Source organism: Macrobrachium rosenbergii, chromosome 16 (assembly GCF_040412425.1).
Source record: "Macrobrachium rosenbergii isolate ZJJX-2024 chromosome 16, ASM4041242v1, whole genome shotgun sequence".
NCBI lineage: Eukaryota > Metazoa > Arthropoda > Malacostraca > Decapoda > Palaemonidae > Macrobrachium > Macrobrachium rosenbergii.
In genome coordinates this window covers 38,311,275-38,333,643 of record NC_089756.1, presented here as the reverse complement: position 1 = coordinate 38,333,643, position 22,369 = coordinate 38,311,275, and the positions used below count along the sequence as shown (strand labels likewise).

Here is a 22,369-nt window from a genome sequence, read left to right as displayed (position 1 = left end):
TGAATGCCACCTTTTGGAGAAGTCATTCTGTGTTCGCCTCTCATTACCTAAAGGACGTAAGAACAGTGTATGAGTCTTGCTGTTCATTGGGACCTTACGTTTCGGCTGGTACGATCTTGGGAGAAGGAGGCAGTACCCATCCTATCCTTTAATGTATGGTTAGGAATAGTTTTTAAAAAAATTTTTTGGTTGTGTTTTTATGGTTGTGGGTAGACTGTGGGGGCAGTCTTCCCTTTCCTTAGTTTTTAACTAGTCACGATGTTTGGTAGGTCAGGTGGTTATTTTTGTCTCTTTGCTTCCTTCTTGAGGGCTACGATCTGGGCACATAGTGGTCACGTCCCCGTTGTCAGATCGTCTGGAACTCTCAACCTTATAGGTCTCTACCTCGTTGGAAACTCCAGTAAAGCAGACGCAGACTTGGGTGACAGTAATCACGAAGTCAGCTATGCTAAAAGGTAAGGAACCAAGATGTGTAATCATCTACATTGTTTTGTTTCTCAATCCTATGCTGTCTCTGCCCACCTCCAATGGTGCGATTCAGCTATATATATATCTGACAGGTAAGTTTCATGAACAAAATGATATTTTAATGATAAAATAAGGTTTGTTCATACTTACCTGGCAGATATATATATTCGTAGTGCCCACCCTCCTCCCCTCAGGAGACAACGGCACTATGAAAATCTGAATGGAAAATGGGAATGGTTCCTGATACCCGCCTCCCAGCGGCGGGAATGGGTACTAACCACCTGACCGGCCACTGCGTGTGCCGCGAAATTTGAAATTCTGTCGGACCTTCGGAGAATACAGCTATATATATATCTGCCAGGTAAGTATGAACAAACCTTATTTTATCATTAAAATATCATATTATTTAATGATTTCAGGAACTTGTTCTATGACAGAAGAAATTTTATTTTTATCTTCAGATGTGTGAAGTTTTTTCTCTATTTTCTTCCACAGAGTCCTTAATTTTCTTCTGCAACATGCACTTCAGGCTTGCATTGCCATGTGGTCCAGGTCCTTATGTTATCCCAATCTTAAACATTTTTAACTTTACCTCTCTCCCTATCCATCACTGCATTCTTCTCTTTCCTTTTCATATGTGACCAAACCATAACTTTGAGGGCTTAGTGGTCTGTATTCCATCCTTTTTGCATCTGTAGGTATTTCCTGATGTGGAGTAATATTTTATGAAAGCAGTCCAGCCAAAAAGGCTTGTCATTTTATTGTCACGTTCTCTTTCATTTTTGTGCCCATGTCTGTTATTTACAGTAGTGCTGTCAGATATCCTCTTAGATCCATGAGCATTCAAACTTCATTTTTGCATGGTGCTTTCCTGTAGATGTCCTTTTAGAATGGTTGTCTGTTGTTGATTTACCTGTCATGTAACCAATCTTAACTATGATTGATTCTAACCTCAGTCCCCACTTCCTTGTTTTGTTGGGGGGGAATCTTCCTTTCAGCATGTGGGCATCTAATATATAGTATTGAAGAATGTTAGAATCTACTGTAGTGCAAAGAAAAAATGTTGAAGTCTTTCCAAAAACTAACTTAGTACTGGACAAGAATGGAGACTTGCAGAAATGTAATGCCTAACACTTCCTGAGGGTTGTTTTGTTTTAAACTTATATAAAGTTATTCGATATTTTATTTGGGTAAGGTAGAGGGAATTAATGGCCAAAATATGTGATCCAGTTGTGAGGTATGTGCTATCTTATTTTATATAATTACTGATGTACTCTATAGCCAGTGTCATTTCTAGTGTCATTGTTATTTTTGAGTCACACAAAGAGAAAGAAGCACAAAGTGGTAGAGCTTATATGTTTTCACCCTTTCCAAGTATTTGAAAGGTGGAATGAATGTACAAAACTTTGCTATTTTGTGGTTTTTTTGTCCCTCATAATTGCAAAATAAGGTAATTTGTTGCATTAGGGTTTATTTGAAAAATATGGAAAAGTTCGTTGTATGTGTCGGGTGAATTTGGAGTTTTTTTTAAAGGTGTTTCACATTTTTAAAATATATTTTTGTTTTGTAAATCTCTCTCTCTCAGGGGTGTTCATATAGAAACAAAGCTATCATTTCGTTGATGTTTCTTGGGAAGCCATCACTTTTTCCCAAGTTATTTCGCTAATATGTGGACACATTAGATTCTGTGTATTAGGGCCATTGTCATGTTCTCTTTCTTGTTAAGTCATTCATCTTGTAATGCCAGTGCCTGGTGAATTTCAGGTAATATGTAATGTAGGGGTTTAATGTTAGTTACACCAAGATGATCGTCTTTCATTTTGAAGTTAGAGCTTCACTGTTTGTCTTATTCTTTCATCATGTTTTCATTGCCTAAGCTCTGCCAACCATGCACATCAATCCCAGTCTTCTGTGCTCTCCTGTGCTTTTCCAGATTTCACATTGCTTACGACTTATTTTTGCTGTGTTCTTTTGTCCTCTGTCTAATTTTACATGCTTCTGTTCTGCTTGAACACTTGTTTTTCATACTTTTAATAGTTGGTTTGTGAGTTTACTCTTCTCACCCCAGCTACTCGTTTTACTTTTTATCAACCTCATTGTTATCCACTAGTACTGTATTTGCTGTTGTTGGCTCATGCAGCAGCTTTTAAATGTTGTGGCATAAGCTATGCAAGTTCCCGTTTTTGTCCATCTCCCCTCTCTCGTCCTGATTATTCTGTATCATTTGCCTATCCTTTGTAATGTGGTCCATCTGGTGTTAAATCCTTTGACTTGGAGTTTCTTTTCCTCATTGCCAAGTAGTAGTATACTTGGCTTTTTTAAATTTATTTTTCAAAGTATTTGCAATTTTGAAATCTATTACCTCTGTCTTTAGTTTCTTTTCCCTCCCATTTAGCTACTGTACTATAGTACAGTATTCCCAGTGATCTCTGCAAGTCAGTACTAGCTATCCAGCATTATTTTTATGGTTTTTCTTTATCTCCAGTTCTTCTTTTTATTCCAGTGAAAAGTATCTGTTGTTATACACAGTCATTGTTACAGCTTTCAATATGTTTATTCCTGTGGATTTTTCTCTAGAAATTTTCACGACGTATTTTTTCCATAAAACTAAATGTCAGTGATATTTATATCCAGCAATTTTGGATGTACAGTATGGTACCCATGCTTGGCTTGACGTCTTAAAGTTCATAAATTGAATAAATTTGAATGTATTCTAATTGATGTCATACTTTGTGATAACATTCTTCCTAACCATAGAAGCTGTAATATAGAAAAGTATGGGTGGACTGTTGGAAAGTAGAATGTATACTGACAATCTAGTAGTTCTGTGTACTGTATTTTCACACTATAAGTTAGAGGTTATAATTTGGTGGATCTGAAAATATTGTACAATAAGGTTAGGCAATAAAATCCATTAAAGAGCAGGACACTTTTTTTTATTTAAATTCCAAAAAATACATTTTCAATATTGGGTGTGGTTTCTCTTAACAATAATTAAAATTTACAATTTTATTTTACTCCTGGGAGCCAGCCTTGCAATGCCCCAAAGGAGTAGTGCCGTAAGCAAGAGGTAACCAGTCAGTTATAGCTTTGAAAGTGACTCATAGCTCAGTTTTCTAAACTGACAGCTGATTACCAATATGGGAAAAGACCTTCTATTGTCCTTCTTTGTGCCTTACCAGATGCATTGCCATTTTCTCTGTCATTGCTGAAGAACGTTGGTTCTTTCAAACATTAAAGAAAACGTATGCACAGGGAGTCCAAGGCAAGGAAAGGGTAAAGTTATCACAGATAAGCTGTAGTTGAAGTTTACCATTATGGCTGTGATTTTATACTTGGGTAAATGCTCATCTGACAAAGTGTCTTGTGAAACTATGCGTGAAAAACCTATGGGCTTTACCCTCCAGAATTCTGTTCTGAACCATACAGACCCCTCCAAAAAATCTTTGAATGTAAACACGCATTTCGACATGCTTCCACTTTTGCAGAAATTTGGAAACCACAAGAATTTCTCATGCCTTCTTACAGAAAATAGGTCTTTATTTAGCTTTCATAGAAAAACCGAGGAACGAGGCAAAGTACACTAAAAGATATTTTGAGTGTATTAGCCCTCTGAAATTGACTTGTATAACAAAATTCTTGACCTAGATCTGTATAGGATAATTTACTCATAAATATTGCTAGGTAAGGTTACTTCATCCTCATTTTCAGATATGTTAATAATGGAAATATGACTATTCTTTTCAACACAAGAGTTGACTATACTAATCTGGTACATTTTAAAGACCTCACAGCCTGTTTCATGGCATCTTGCTGCAATTTGCCACCAAATGTTACAGTGTCATTACTGGCAACAAAGCTGGTGTAAAACTTGACAAAATTCTAAAATATTTTAGATAATATGCTGCTGTGACACCTGTTTAGACACATTAGTACTCTCCTATAATGACACCTATTCATTAGATTCTTCGAAATCAATTCTCTTTTAATTAAATATTTTAAACAAATTTTATCTTTTTACTTGCTAATCTTATTTAGATTCCTTCCTTAAAACATCTTTGACTGACCAAAATTTCCATGCAAATTTGATGATACAATGCAGTTACATGACACCACCAGTTTACAAGATTTATTTGTAAAGTACGAAATTCATCTATATTCCTTTCAGATGTCTTTTGAACAAGAAACTACAGGATTATCTTAAGTAAACCAAAAAAGGGCCCATTATTTTTAATATAAAAAAAAAAATACTGATCCTCAAGTCTTTGTTACAGCAAAACAATTAATTACACCAAGACACATACAGCACCCCAAAAGCAGACAAGTGACCCAAATGCCTTGATCGTCTTACAGCACAACACCATTCAATGTAAGTGATTGAGTCAGGTAAATGGTCGGAGACGTGCAAAGCTACTGTCCTCCTGCCCCGTTCTTCCTCCCCCAGCAGGACAGGAGGTCGGACTAACGTCAACCTTCACCGTACACGTGGACAACCAAGCCACTTTAGGTAGTGTGTGATTAACATCTCCAAAATCATCCCATTGCCAGGTAATTAAGGAGAACTGTTCAGCATCTGATTGGAACATTCTTTCAGGTGTTTTGTAGTTAGGATGTCTTTTCAAATCTTTCAAGTACTGTATTTATAAAGCTGTTAAAATTGTAGTTTTGTGTGGGCTGCCAAAAGAGGGTTGTAAGGCTATGAATTTTTTCATATTGCTCACCAAATACAAGCCTACAAAAAAATATCTGTTTTGCTTATCATAGTGCTCAGTAGAGGAGGTCTGCTTATTTAAAAGGCCAGTTCACATTCACCAGAGCATGACTACAAGACACTAGAAAATGAAGCCATGTACCGATCACTGCTACAAATACAGAACACCTTTTGAATAAATACTGCCTTACATATTGATCAATGTGATAATCATGACCAACACTTCTTGTATGACAAACTTCAATTTCCACTGATTTTGTGTTTTCTGGTCACCATTTTGAATACTCAAAATCTTGGCCTTTCATCTTATTTCAAGAACAATCACACAATTCCAGAAGGTTTTTTAAAAGGGCCTTGTAATTTTACGTTTTACATTTTTAAACGTTGTGCCGAAACATTGTCATTATCAGAAGTGTATAACTGATTTTGCTAATTTAAAGACTGTAATGCTAATTTCTGTTCCATTACAATTATAAAGTCAACCTCTGCATGAAAAATTTTCCAAGAGAAACTAAACCTCTATTCTTGCAATTGCTATTGGGCAAAATACATTTCGGGACTGACGGACGAAGCACTCTTTTCAACTGACATATCTTTTAGGCCAAAAAACTCCAATACACTGACACTTTAAGGACAAAATACTCCCCACCTGACACTCTGTAGGCAAAAATCTCAGTTGAACTGACTCTTTCTGGAAAAAAAAAACCCTATTTAGGCAAACAAAATTTACATGCACAAATTGATGAGCAAACCCATTCTGGAAAAAAATCACAAACAAACATTTTCTTTCCAAATAAACTCCATTTTCTGGAAAAACACACTCCTAAACTAACGAACATTGTAAGCAAATGAACTCCACTTTCTGGCCAAAAGAATGGCCAAAACAACAACTTTGAAAGCCAACAAACAAACATTTCCTCAGCAAAAAACTTACTAAAAGACTTCCTATGCCCTCCCCCTAAAAAACTCATAAATCTGACACTTTTCCAGCATGAAATTTGCATATCAACAAACTTTAACAAACATTCTAGCCTAAAAACCCAAAATTAACAACTTCTATGCAAATATGAAGCTCCCTGAAAACACAAACTTTCTTGGCAAAAAAAAAAAAAAAAAAAAAAAAAAAAAAAAAAAAAAACTGCATAACACAATATGGATAAAAAAACTCGCAAACTAAAGCACTTGGTAAATCAAAAACATTCCCAAACTAGCACACACTTCCTGGGCCAAAAAACCCCCAAACCAACATTTTCTAGGCAAAAAGCACTCCTACGATACATTTCAGGTCAAAGGCTATCCCAAGTACACTTTCTAAAAAAAATTACTCCCAAAATGGCACACTTTCTGGACAAAAAACTTCAGAGCACTTTTCAGGCAAAGAGCCATCCTAAACTAACACTTCAAAAAGTAAAGAAAATACTTTTCAATTTATGCACGCTGTCTTAGCAAAAATATGTACATTCCCAAACTGACACACCACTTTTCAAGCAAAACTACCACAAACTACGGATTTTCCAGACTTTCATATAAGTATATGAGCAGCCTAGTCTGCAATTCATGAATTAACAAACTAAATAAATCCAACTGACAGACTACAAGTAAAAATTCACAAACTCAAGACCTCTAGAATTCTGAGAGGAAAACCATAACAAAATAACAGACTATTTACAAGTAACACATAAATATTGTAAATGAAAATTTATTACACAGACTTTTTTTGGGGAGAACACCACAAACTACCAGACTTTCTTTAGAGAGAAAACCACAAAGTAACAGACTTTCTTTAGGGAGAAAACCACACACTAACACTTTCTTTAGGGAGAAAAACACAACCTAACTTTCTTTAGGGAGAAAACCACACACTAACACTTTCTTTAGGGAGAAAAACACAACCTAACAGACTTTCTTTAGGGAGAAAAACACAAACTAACAGATTTTCTTTAGGGAAAAAACCACAAACTAACACTCTTTCTTTAGGGAGAAACCAAAAACTAACAGATTTTAGGGTGAAAACCACAAACTAAGACTTTAAGGAGAAAACCACAAACTGACAGACTTTCTTTATGGAGAAAACCACAAACTAACATACTCTCTTTATGGAGAAAACCACAAACTAACACTTTCTAAACCCAAAACTTTATACCAACAAATTCTTTGAATACAGAAGTATTAAAAAAAAAACCACTTTCTGAAATAAGTATCACAAATTAGCAGATTCAAGTGTCAACATAAGTTTCCTGAATGCTAAAATATCAAAAGAACACAGCCCTGAAATATGAAAGTATCACAACCTTCCACTCTTTCTAAAACCAAAAGTTTCATCAACAAACAGACTTCCCAAACCAAAACTTGTCAAGAATAAAAAGACTTCTGAATCCCACTGACCTTAAAACAAATGCTTTCTGAAATTCAAACTTTATTCAGACACCCACTTACGTATCCTGTGCTATAAATTTTTCATCATGAACTCCAGTGAAAGTAATGATGATGAATACTGTACTGAATTTGATCATCATGCACTAACAAGACAATCCAAATTTGTCACAAGCAAGGCCTGGAATCCAGATTACTACAGTGAGCAGCTCACAAACAAAACCTTAAACTCAATACAGTACTACCAACAAACACAGGTCAAAATTTGTCTATTATAAATAACACAATCTGAATGATGAACTTCACTGTCACAAATTAATACTGGAACACCAAATTTCTACAGTCATCACAAACCCATCGTCACTAAAAAATAACTGAATATTAAATCCACTGTCACAACCTAACATTTGAACAAATCCAGTTTTCAAGTAACGCCTAAATACCAGATTAACACAAACACAAAATAAATTATTTCTGCTGTATTTCATACTCCACTGTCATAACTAAAACTTTTCTTAGTCCTGAACTAGACTGTCATGAACAAACATTTTATAAATTCCATATCACAAAAGCAACACCAACAAAATAAAAAATTTGATCATTATCTGCCTTTACCAATCACGAGTTAGATATTACCAAGCTTTCCTGCACACCAAAATTCACTATCACAAATTAAGAATAGAATTGCAACTCGCATCATCATGCAAACTTATTACAGTACTGTATTAACAATACTGTATGGTAGTACTCCATAAACATCAAACTTCAATTTCTCATATTCCAAAACTTCACTAACTTTAACCTCTACAGAAATCCACTAACATCTTTAAGGATACACTGTACATCAGTGTAAAAATGGAGATTTCTAACCTACATCATGATCCACTTTGTAGCAATGAAAAAGCTTATACCAGTTATACAGGAGAAAAAAAAAAAAAAAAAAAAAAATAAAATCCATTGCATACTACATGCCAATAAATTATATATATATAAAAAAAATTACTGCTATACGTAACCACCTCACATTAGGGATATTTCCCTCCAGTTTTAAAAACCAATACGTACAAGGTTTCGTCAACCAATAAAAAACTTTGTCCACAACCCTTCCGAGGAAACCTGTGACCACCTGAAACCAATTATCCATCTTTAACTAATGTAAACATCTCAAAGTTGATATCTATATGTTCATACAGCTTCTGGAAGGAAATGTCAACTAATTTTTCATTAACTTCCATTTCCTCCAGATCTGACTCGGCTTTTCACAGGAATTCATATCAAGTAAGCTTCAATCAGAAAGGTCACCTAAAAGCAACGACATTTTCCTCACCTCATTAAATGACATGGCTAAGCTATTGTTATTAAAATGAATGTTTTGATTCAGCAAACTCGAAGCCTGATGTTTGCCTTTGAGTAAGTTATTCAGTAATAGTTTAACAGCCATTCTTATATATCAGAGAACAATATAAATTTCCTCGTTATGCTTGTCAAAACAGGTTTGTTCCAGTCCTCCTAAGACAAAGACATCATCGAATTACCTGAAAGATTCGTATTTACACACCTGTTTTTCTTTCTAATTACTGACAATGTTATGAAATTGTAGAGTTTCTAACACACCCTCTAAATATGGCCATTATTGTATTTATCCCTTCTTTATTTCAAGTACAAGAATGAAATACCAGCCTAAGACGACAAGGTGTTTAAGCCCCAAGCTGATACCCCCTTTTGAAACAACGGTATGTGTCCGAAATATAATTAAAAGTATTGTTATAAACTTGACTAAAAGGATTACTTTCAACTTTCAAAATTTTCTGATATCTTTCATTAATACCTTTTAAAACATCTGGTGAGATATATATATCATATTCAATACTTGTCAATAATCTTGTAAAACAAAGTTTCATGGAACTACCAAAGGGAAAAAAGCCTTTGGTACAGTAAGTCAAATTTGATGTCGGCAAGAATGGCACTCTGTTCAAGCAAATTTACAATTTTCAATTTCAGTAAATAATACTCTGCATGCTAGTTTTTCACATTACACAAAATGCACAAGGAACTTGGTCAAGAAATAGGGTTTTAAAGAACAGAATCTAATGATTAACTTCTAAGTAAAATGTAACATGACAGAATAAAAGTTTCCCAGATATGAGAATTTCTCTTATAAAATATTAAAATTTTAAGTCATGCATAAGCTGTATTTTTGCATCTAAATATACTAGTAATTTCAGTTAACTATCTATTAATGAAAATGAGCTAATCTCCTATATAAAGATCTCTGAAAACAAAACAAATAACCTTATCCATAAATATTTACAAGTAAACTGACTCGCAGACTCTAAGGGAAAACTTTTGTAAGCTACAAAGCCAATTACACAAAGGCCAATACATTCGAAAATATATTCATTGTAACCACGTCTTTCGCTTATTATTTCTCTGTATTCTGAGATTAAATACAAAACTCATTTACCATAACAAAACCAAAAACAGAATATCATAATGTTGAAAATCATAGATTTTCTTGCATGTTATTCATAGAAAAATTAATTAGGTTTGCTGTAAATCTGTTCAGTATCAAATTCTGGTGGTAAAAATTCACAGGATCACTACAACAAGCATAAAACACTACATGTCAGGCAAGCATTTACCCAAGTATGAAATCACAGCCACAAATAGTGAACAAAAGCCAAAATCTATCTTAGTGATAACCTTACCCCTCCTCCTGCCTTTGGGTCCCTGTGCATAACAATTTTCTTTTAACATCTGAAAGGGACTAAAATTCTTTAGCAGACAGAGAAAATGGGAATATACTGGGAGAAGTACAAGGGAGGTAGAAGGGTTCTTCCATCTGGGCAATCAGCTGTCAGCTTAGAAAACAGTTCTCTGAATCAATTTGAAAGCTGATAACTGGCTTCCTCTTGTTGAGGGCACTCACTCCTCAGGGCACTACAATGCTGGCTCCAAGGAGTCCTTTATTTCAAGCTTTCCAGTTTTCTGTCTGCAAAATTTACATATATGAGGACTTCTGTATTTCAACTTTGGACCTTTTAACAAAAAACCATAATTCACACAATTTTCTGAAAACCTAGTGTAATGATTACATGAAATAACCGAGGAATGACAATACAAGATACTAAGGATGAAATAAAATCCTTTTCTTGAATGTAAATCTTGGGTATATTGTTAAAAATACACTTCAAATCCTCAAGCTTCACGAGGACCACTGCCTTCATCAGATTTACACTCAAGAAAAGGGGTCTTATTTTATCATCTTCGTATTGGATATCATTATAACTTTGTGGAATTATTTGGGCCTACCTTCTAACTCATTTTTAGGCTTGCTTTATCATGCCAAGAACAAATAAATAATGACCCTAGTTACATATCCTAGATGAACAAAGGATGAGACTCTTTACAGTAAAAAGTTGAAACACAGAAATCCTTGTGAAACAAAATCAGTTTACAATTTGGTACAGTATTACAAATTTTCCCCAATATGCATATCTTCAAGATTCATTATGAACTTTTTACTGGTATTCAATGGGAGTTATATGAATCATGTTAACAATCAAAATAAAAAACTTCCATATGTCAAAACCACACAGCAAATGGTTTTAAAATTTATGAAACCTAAAATGATGTAAGTGTATAAAGCCAAATATATCTAGACAATATCAATAACAAAACAGAACTACAGACTTTAACAGAAATGACTGTTCCTAAGTTGAGATAAAACTCTAACATTAAATTACACTTTTGATAGTTATTAAAAATTTAACCTTTGCCCTGAAAAGACCTGTACAGTACACGATTTCATATTGAGTTATTCTTAGAGCAAGTATATCAATAAAGAGAAGGAAGTTTTATGCACGGGGGAGTTTCTTTGATTGAAGTGGTGAAGGATAAACCTAACAGCAAGTGCTTTTATGTTTTTCTTTGGAACCACTTTTCATTAAATTCCCTTACGGCAAGTCCTTTCAAATTTTGTCCAATTTCTTAAACTACACATCATTCCAATTTCCACCTTTCATGGAAAATCAACCTTACATGAGAATCTTAAAAGGAAAGAGATACTGTACATGTGATCTAATTGGCCTGTAAAACAGCTTAATATTAACAATTATAAATGGCAATTGTCCTAATACCTGGGTTGTACACTAAGAAATGAATTTTCCTTTAGCAAAGACATGGAAAATATTTATTGCTCTAGTGTGAAAAACTGACTACTTTGTGAGATGATCTTCACCCTTCAAAATAGTACACTTATCAATATAATATTAAGAACCATGGATGGTTCCCGTACCTGAGTTTGTTTACTGATTCTTTTACCTATAATCAGAAACACTAAAACCCCTTGAAAGTGGTATTGTAGGTACAAAACCACTTTGAATTTGAGTCTGATTATCATTCCATATATATGAAACCCTTATCAACAAGAGACAACTAAGTAGTCCTTGTAATTTGAGTCAAAATTTATCATTCTGTATATGTGAAACCCTTATTAACAAGAGAAAACTAAGTAGTCCTTGTAATTTGAGTCAAAATTTATCATTCCATATACATGAAACCCTTATTAACAAGAGAAAACTAAGTAGTCCTTGTAATTTGAGTTTGTATTACTAAAACCCAAGTCAACAATAAAAAACTTGTGCAGTGGCACCTTCAGTTTATGTTTCATTATCAGTTTATATACCTACAATACCACTGTCAGAAATAACAAACTTTCTCGAAAATAATGCTCCCAGTGTATAACAATCACATGCTTGCAATGTCTTGAAATATGCCGAGATGCCATGAGACCAATGTTCTTGATATGATACTTAACATTAGTTGAAGTATCCATTGTTATTAGTTTACGTTTTGCAAGATGCATTACTTTCATGACAACATTTGTACAAAGTTAAGACACTATAGTTTATTCCCCTGAAAATAACTTCAATCATATATATTAATATACATATTCTAAAATATTATTCTATCACAGAATCTAAACTGTAAACACTCTGGTCGGCACATCCATACTATATTAAACTATGACTTTATTTAACCAAGTGTCTAAGTATATTGTAAATACAAATGCTTTTGTAATATTACAGTACAATATTGCGAAGCCTACAAGCAATTAAGGAACTCATTTGAATCTCTGCTAAAGCTTCATCATTGCAACACAATAATGATAAAGACTATGAGGAATATAAAGGAAATCTAAACTCCCATAATGGAAGTTAATTCAACACTATCTATAAGACCTGATGGCTGATACTAAACTATTAAGAAATAAAGACAAACTATGTATCCTAATGTATGATCTTATCCACCTGATGGCTCATATGAAACTGTCAGGATAAATAGATATTAAATGTTCTGAAGTTTGCTGAACTACCTTTTAATACATTAAACTGATAAGATATTGAAGTACTATGTATCCTGAAATATACACTGCTTCCTAATGTCTACTATTAAGCTAAAAATTGCCTACTATATTTTCATCCTATATATCTACCATAGCTGATATTATTGACATTTGACGAACAGTTCAATACCAATAATAATGACTTCACTGACAAACTGCACAAGTTTGATACAAAAATAGACTGGTACTGAAGAATGCTTGTGACAGAATCTTGTAATTATTCCTCCAGATGTTTGATATTCCACTTGGCAATTGTGAAATTTCTGAAACAATGAGAGACAAGATATTAAAAGAAGGGTAAGATTAACTACAGTCACGCCCCAGATATCCAAGGGGAAAAGGGGAACACAGATGGGACAGGTATTTTTGGCTCAGTGTTGAACGTCTGTAGTGTTTCATCACTGACATATTGCTGACCTCCTACTTAGTCACATCTACAGTCAGTAGCAACTGCTTTTGTTTACAATGTAAAATGAAAACTAGCAGGATCTTCATAAGTGTTCATTTCAATCAGAAAAATAAAAAAAAATTTTGTGTGAAGGATTTTATCATCATTAGTGATAACATTCATACTCCAATAGTTAAGAGAAAAAGACCTAGGCCCCAGTCCAAAACTTGTATCAAGTTCAACTAAAATCAATGTCTAAATCTGTAGTTTAGGGACCATCTGCACAACTACTTTTATCCTAACTTGAAAGATATACGTATTTATCAAAAGAAGCTTCGTTTCATGCTTATCAAGTACTTAGCTTTCTTACAACGCTACAGCCTCTTCAGAATACTTTCTTCAAAATATGTAGATTACTTCCTTCAAGAACTTTCAGGCTGTAAATCACCTGCAACATGAAGAGCAAATTAATCACACCATGGAAAATTGGGGTTTTTGTTGCACGAAAATTATCAAAATTTAGACAGCATGAACTACAGCCAGACCTGAAACACCCTATACACAGATGGTATTTTGGAAATTGTTGGGGATCATAAAACATCCATTCTACATTTTTTAAAAGTGCACGTGATACTTCAGAGGAAAAACCACAAACGGTAAATATTCTTTTAAAAATTTACACAGAAAAGCAACTGGTTCAAAAGCATATGGGACTCAATCACCAAACTGAAATCATTATATTGCCTTTCTATAATTATCTGCAACTTAAGACACACTGAGTGATGTCTACAACACACAAAAATGCCTCCTAGCAAAGATGAAATATGCACATGAGAGAAATAATACAAAAACTTTCCTCTTGAGAAATTGATAATGGCATTTTTCTAGTACAATGCTCTTCTGCCTATAAAGCTAAGTATAATGAGTGAGTTCTCTGTATAAATGCACCACAATTAGTCCAAATGAGGGTTTTACAAATTTTCAATCATGGGAGACATACGATAAGTACTACATACCATGCTCTAAATACTTCTGAAGGTACTTCTGGTCTTATATAGCTCTGACTGCACTAAGAAAGGAATATCCTCATAATTTTCATCCCATGACACCATCCTGGACTAGCTAGCACAGCATCCAAAGGCTAAATGTAGACAAAATCTTGCAGTGGACGTGCTGTGATACCTAAACCTGGAAGTAAATGACAATAATTAGGCAAATCACACATGATAACATCTAGGAACATGCAAAATGCTAAGTCAAATTACAGTTTTCATAGACAATTAGGAATAATTACAAAGCCAAATTATGTTTGGCATCTTTCCTCATATTTTGCAAGTCCTGTATGATATGCTGAAACCATTCCCTGAATATTTTTATCTGTGAATACCTTTTAAATGCCTTGTTGTCTATAAACCTATGGGTAGCAGTTTTACCATTTAGCTCTAAAACGAAGATGAAGTGTCTATTTTTAAGCCAGTCCTATCATTATGTCAGTTTGTTATGTAATAGAATTGTTTTTATATTTTAATAGTCTATGAAATACTACCAAAATACATCATAACTAAACCTAACCTAATCTAAACTATGACAAAATCTTACTGAAAAATGTGGGAATTTCACACACAACCCTTGCCCCCTACAGAACACCCTTAACTTTTACAACTAGGCAAATGAAACACCCACCCCTATGACAAGAAAAGTTGCTTTACTTTATAAAGTATTCCTAAGTATTTGCTACTACTTAGTTCTACCCTTAATAATATTAACACTGTGAAAACCTTGGCACACATTCCAATCAACAAGCAAAGTATTGGAAACACCACTTCACCTACTGGTGGCCCCCTGTAATTCACTTCTAAATTCTAGTATTTTGGTAAAACATGGCAACAGCATTTATACACAACAAAATTAGAAAACTACGTAATGGCAGAATTGATCAATAATGACCTATACTAATGCAGAATCGCTTTTATTCAATTTAGCAATTGACGCAAAGCTCTGGTTAGGGATATCCTGGGGTAAACTGATTAAAATTAAAGTCAAGGAAAGCCTAATACAACAAAAAAAGTCGTCTTAAGTATTAATAACAACAATAATACAGAACTACATTAATTCATTTGCACTGATCGATTTATGCCACTTCAGTAACATGGGGTTCCCCAAGGGATAAGCCTCAACTCTTGGAACACACTATTTTTGGCAATTTAGGGAAAAACAGGGACCTAAAAAGATGACCCAAAGTTAATTTAGTATGAAAAGAACTATACATTATAATTTACATGCTATGCAATACAACTTTACATGCCTTCAAATCGCTGATTCTGTTAATATTTTCAACACAATTAAAGTTTAATAAGACTCAAACCACATCACAACAGCAAACGTACAAACATCTTCAGTTGCCAGATATATTTTATCATAAAACTACTTTAATAGACAATTATTCTTCAATTTATGGCTAGAATAGTAATTTTTTAGTATTTAATTGTGATTTTTAATTATTGCAGCGATAGAATTATCATTCACATATTTAAAGAGGAAGTTCAAAGGCGATATTTTGTAAAATTAAATTCCCTAACTGGCGACGTTTTGGTACATTCTATTCACCAAAAATCGTGATGGTGAAAAGTTGTTTTAGAAGGCACAAACAAAAAGCAACTAACCTTTAATGTTAAATTATCATTGTTATTAATGCCCAATATACGTTATTTACTTATTATTTTCACATAATTAACTTATTATACATACGCAATAACTAAATAATGCCCAAATCAACATGAAAAGAACGTTTTATTCTTAACTTGATCTTAATCGTGGTTAAAATCTGGTTACCTTTTCTAGACAGATTATTGCCCTCAAAAGTTCCAGCAATTATTCTTTTACAAATTCAGTTATGAAATATTGTGATATTGTGGAGTAAACATTTAAATATAATTATTAATCTGTCAGATCAATTCTATACAAATTAAGGTCCTTGTCGAAGCGTTTTGAATGGTTATAATTCATTACGGTACTTGTTTAAGTCTAAAGAAGTGCCCCTTTAATCTTGAATGGCAGTGAATAAAGAAAATGGGTACTAAACTTTTGAAGGACACACTTGCATAGTTATCTTGGTCTCATTAGTTCAAATTGATACGAGGTCTAGTTTTTTTTTAATCATAATGCATGACTGTTGATTTTAAATTGTATATGGTTTTAATAATCATGATTAATTTTATTCTGTAAAGTACATAAATGCAATTTGACATTATACTAACTTTGTTTTCCTTGACTATTTTTTTACTCAAGGTAAAAATTAATTGATAAAATGTAGTAAACTCAAAGTGGGAGATTTCTATAATTTTCGCCTAAAATGCGTTTGCTGTATTTATGAACATGCAGTCAGAGAAAAATCGACTTATAATTATATAAACAACTCGAGATTAAATGTAAATGGAAGCAATGTACTCAAACGAAAGTTAAAGGCTATAAAATATTCCCTCTGAAAAAAATACTTTCCATCTGATAGCAGATATGAGCAACTGTTTCTAACCTTTCTGAGGAACAGAATGATTCACAAGCGGAATAAAGATCCGTTGCAAGTTGAAACCAATGTCTGGAGATACTTAGAAAATAACTTGGAGAAACCGTCTATAGCACAGAAAGAAGAATTACCAAGCAATAATAACTGTGTATAAAGTGTGTGTAAACATTATGTATATAATATATATATATATATATATATATATATATATATATATATATATATATATATATATGTGTGTGTGTGTGTGTGTGTGTGTGTGTGTGTGTGTGCAGAATTTCAGGATGGCCAGTAAAGTATGAGTCTTTGATTTTTCTGCGAGATTTCTTCAGGATTCGAATTCAAGTGGCAAAGCCTACACTTCTTTGAGAATCTGTTTTTTTTTAAATTTCATTTCCCGCTTTCTATCATTCAGTACAATAAGGAAATTTGAGATTTTATGCTTATCATCATTATGGCAACGAAATGTTCTCCAAGACACCAAGAGTGCCTTTGTATGAAACCGATTTCTCATAAAAGGCTATTATTTTCTGCTTGTCCTTTATATACTTTATACAAACTACTCTCTTTTCGTTTGCTGGGTATCAATAATCACCAATAATCACGAGGTTCTTCCAATCACCGGTATTGGAATAGAATATACAATTTAGACCGACGGCCAAACGCTGGGACCAATGAGGTCATTCAGCTCTGAAAGGAAACTTGAAAGTAAAAGGCTACAAAGGTGCAAGATGAAGAAAACATCCTAGTTACACTATGAAGCAATTGTTAGAAGAGGGTAGAATGTAAGATGGAAGAAAGAATATTAAAGGAGGTACAGTAAAAGGAATGAAAGGGGTTGCAGCTAAGGGCCGAAGGCGCGCTGCAAGGAACCTTATGCAATGCCTACAGTGTACCGCGCGTGGGGTGCACTGAAGGCAACCCCCCCCCCACGAGAATCACCAGTATTTGCAACCTAGATTCTGTCAAATGTATTTGACCAGTTTCATTAAGAATCTCCTGAAGAATGACTGGAAAAGGCGTCTCTTTTTATTTTTATATAAACGTCTTTCATTTGTCCCTTCTCCTGGAGACTTACTGTGATCATTAAAATGGACCAGCTTACCTTATCTTCTTTTTGTGTTCCATTTTTGACACTGGTATTTAAGATCAGTTCTTGGAGTTTGCATAAAAATATCTTTGGATACTTTGGCGCTATACATATATTTATATATATATATATATATATATATATATATATATATATATATATATATATATATATATATATATTACTAAAAGGATCTCATTCAAACTGGATGGTATCAAATGGCGGATACTTGATAATGTGGACTGTTTGTCCAAGAAAGCTTGTAACTTTTTCTGAATAAATACTCCATTTGATACCATCCAGTTTGAATGAGGGCCTTTTAGTAATTCTACTAGTGCACAGAACAATTGTGTAATTGATAAAGTTAATATATATATATATATATATATATATATATATATATATATATATATATATATATATATATATATATATATAGTATATACATACATATATATATGACAATATATATATATACACTCAGACAGCGATAGAAGAGTGTTGCCAACATTAAACCTTACTTACATAATTTAATACAAAATGAAGATTGAAGAACATGGCCCAATAAGTAGTACTTCGAAGAAATCGAAATAAAAAATGAGAAGGAACAATGGTCTTGCAAATTGAAGTCTTATATAGTGATTTATCAGTCTTCATGACCTAGGTTCCATTCCTTCCAACAAGGTATATTTTCTTGTTCTGCACCAATGACTTTCTGTTCGGGTCGATTTAGAGTCTACTGAGTTTCAGTAGGTTATATCAGGTCACGATGATTTGACCTGTGACTTCGAGGAGGACCTTGCGCCACAAAATAGCAGACTACATTCATGTCAGTTGGAGAGTCTCTGTTTTTCCATGTCCAGAGCCTCGGGTACAAACTGGGATGAAGCTGTCAGCCATTTTCCCTTCACTTTCACCGTGATCCATCAAATGCCTTCAGTCAACAGCGGTCCAATGAATTCATTCTTGAAATGGTCTTAAATCCATAGTTGTTCCAGCTTTCAAAATTTGTGCAGGGGCCTAAATATTCTTATCATTTTCTTTTCCTTTTGCACATTCGTGTCTCTTTCCCCCATATATACAAGGAGAACAAAAACGAGCTAAACACTCAAGTTCTTGTCCGATTTGCAACCAACAGATGGCGATAGTGAGCTCTTCACTGGGTCACTGGACAATTGTTTTTCTCTCCTTGATAATGTCGAATCACGATTTTAAATGACTGGCTCTGACCCAATGCAATGAATTTTGTTCTGATCGAGTTCTAAAAGTTACTCATTTTGTAGATCTAGAAGAGCGTCATGAATCCTGTGTGAATCGTGTTCGGTGGATAAATATATAATATATACGGTGGATAAATATATATATATATATATATATATATATATATATATATATATATATATATATATATATATATATATATACATATTGAAGTAACTGGTGTACTACTGATAGGTTCAGCAACAGTTCATTCAACTGTACGCCGTCTTATCTCTTTAGTAGCCAAAATACATGTCGTATAATGGATTTAAAAGGGTTTCATTGCGCGAATGTACGAAATTTAACATATGTCCCCAAAATGCACTAGAGATGTTAATAATAGGGACTCTCTTGATAAATTTAGCAACAATGCTCTGAATGCAACAGTGAATAATGTGAAACTCTTCATAAATTCAGCAATAATGCCATGAATAGTACTGTCAACAATGTGAAACTGTGTTTCACATAATCGACAGTTTCTTTAAATAACCCATTTAAAAAGACAGACTGATAAGAATTAAAGGCAAAAAAAAAAATAAAAGAGTAATTGGATCAGTATTCATTACAACGCTTCTATAGGGAGTAATTAGGGACAATAACGATAGACTATGTCGCTCAAGACTTCAAATAACAGTTTTGATTAATTAATTTGTCTAACCTACTGAAACAGCACATGAGGGACACTCATAGTAAAGAGAGAGAGAGAGAGAGAGAGAGAGAGAGAGAGAGAGAGAGAGAGAGAGAGAGAGAGAGAGAGAGAGAGAGAGAGAGAGAAACTATTCAAGAGGGGAAGGGATTAGTTACTAATTTAAATGAGTCTTTCCCATGCTACCTCCCCGACCAACAAACCAAGCCAAGGCTGACGAGACTGCGATAAAGAGGCAAACGAAATAGGTCAAAGGGACCAAAACAAGCCAAGAGAAAATAACAGAAATAAAAAGGGACACAAAAAGGAGGTTAACCAGAATGTGACGAGGAGACAACCGAAGCCAGGCCAAGGAAAACCAAAGAGGAACCACCTCGGTGCCTAAAACCAGAAACTACGTTTTAGCGTCCTCGCCTTCGCCTTCGTCCGCGGCGCGGAAGTCGGTCTGTCCACTTGGGAATTGCTCCGAGAGGGCCCCCTTGCCCTGACGCCCCATTACGCCCGAGTTTATCGCTGCCGGTGAGGTGGGGGAGGGGAGGGGAAAGGGGGAGGGGCCGGGCCGTGCGTTCCTTAGCTTAAACACTTCAAGGGCTGTTGCGTCCTGTGTTGGCACTGAAAGCCTCTCCTGGAAACACAATGACGACCACTACCTAACTCGGGTTGGCAGCTGAGACGCATAAATAGGACGACCGTCGTCGAGACCCCTCTGAGGACACACGTCTATGGGGGTTGCTGAGGGGCGGCTGCTGCTGTTGCTGTTTGCTGCCGCTGGTCCAAAGGCCGATTTCTCCTCCGATTCCGAAACCTTTTGGGTGGCACGCGCATTCAGAGACCATTTGAGGCCACTGGTGCGTAAGTGCGCTGCCTCTGAGATGGGGATTTGTTTTAATCAAATGTTTACGTTTCGTCAAGGCTATGGTTAAGGCTTGACTCTCTCTCTCTCTCTCTCTCTCTCTCTCTCTCCCTCTAAGTTCTTCGACTTAGTCTCTAGTTATACATCAGGCAAAATTAAGGATTGATAAACAAAAATGGTGAACAATTGTACAAAAGTCATATTAAAATTGACAATTAAAACAAATTCCTTTAATTGTCTCAATATCATTTGTTTATAAGAACGGCTGATGATTAAGCGCAAGATGTTCATATCGATGCATTATTTTTTGGCAAAAGGAGTTCATGAGTAAACACTAACATTATGCCTTTAATGGCTGTGATTACAATCATGTTTTCAGGAAAGAGAGTATTGCGGTCTGTAACGAACTCTAGTGTTCATTTAAAGAAACTGGAACGAGTTTTCTGTAGCCAAGACGATAAGACACTCATTCCTAACTGTTATGATGTCAGGCGTGAAGGTACAATGAACTAGCTGTTATGATGTTAGGCGTGAAGGTACAATGAACCAGACACTCAGTCCTCTGTTATGATGTTAGTCGTGAAGGTACAATGAACCAGACACTCAGTCCTAACTGTTATGATGTTAGGCATGAAGGTACAATGAACTAGCTGTTATGATGTTAGGCGTGAAGGTACAATGAACTAGACACTCAGTCCTAACTGGTATGATCTTAGGCGTGAAGGTACAATGAACTAGCTGTTATGATGTTAGGCGTGAAGGTACAATGAATCAGACACTCAGTCCTAACTGTTATGATGCCAGGCGTGAATGTACAATGAACTGGCTGTTATGATGTTAGGCTTGAAGGTACAATGAACCAGACATTCAGTCCTAACTGATACGATGTTAGACGTGGAGGTACAATGAACCAGACACTCATTCCTAACTTTTATGATGTCAGGCGTGAATGTACAATTGAACTATCCAACTCAAAATTTATGCATGATATTGACAAAGGCTATCTATCGCAAAAGCCTATATGCCTTTTTATACACAACGGAATTCTAAAATGTAGAAAATGTAAAAAAATGGGTAATTTTTAAAACAGGAAGGACATATCTCGTTCGTAACTGATTGGAATAAGACGGAACATTGCGACGAAAATCGATATTAAAAATCTGAATCATTAGACGTAAAAATGAGAAAATAATTAGGCGTCTAGATTCATTTGATTAGCTGATAACATAAGTCTCTGGGTCAGGTCATTTGAATCAAATTCATCACTAGATCAAATAAAAAAATAAAGTAAAAAATGCGCCGAAGTTTCTTCGGCGCATTCGAGTTTTCTGTACAGGGTATAATGCTGTATGAAACTCTCAGCCACGGCTCATAATACTCTCGGCAGCAGCCGTGAAACTTTCAGCCTCGGCCCGGTGGTGGCCTGTGTTGCTGGCACCAATAGCGGTGCCAGACGTACGATCATGGCTAACTTTAACCTTAAATAAAATAAAAACCACTGAGGCTTGATGTTTGATGATTGGAGGGTGCACCAACATACCAATTTGCAGCCCTCTAGCCTCGGTAGTTTTTAAGATTTGAGGGCAGACAGAAAAAAATGGGGACGGACAGAAAAATAGCCAACTTAATAGTTTTCTTTTACAGAAAACT

General features: G+C 34.7%; 1 long non-coding RNA gene across 1 annotated transcript; it reads right to left on the bottom strand.

Annotated features, from left to right (window-relative positions):
* Window positions 1–3,385: 3,385 nt before the first annotated feature.
* Window positions 3,386–15,734, bottom strand: LOC136847307 (uncharacterized). The gene is made up of 3 exons (XR_010855703.1): window positions 15,649–15,734; window positions 14,364–14,535; window positions 3,386–13,222 (listed from the first exon to the last, which is right to left on the bottom strand). It is a non-coding gene; the product is annotated as an uncharacterized lncRNA (long non-coding RNA).
* Window positions 15,735–22,369: the final 6,635 nt, after the last annotated feature.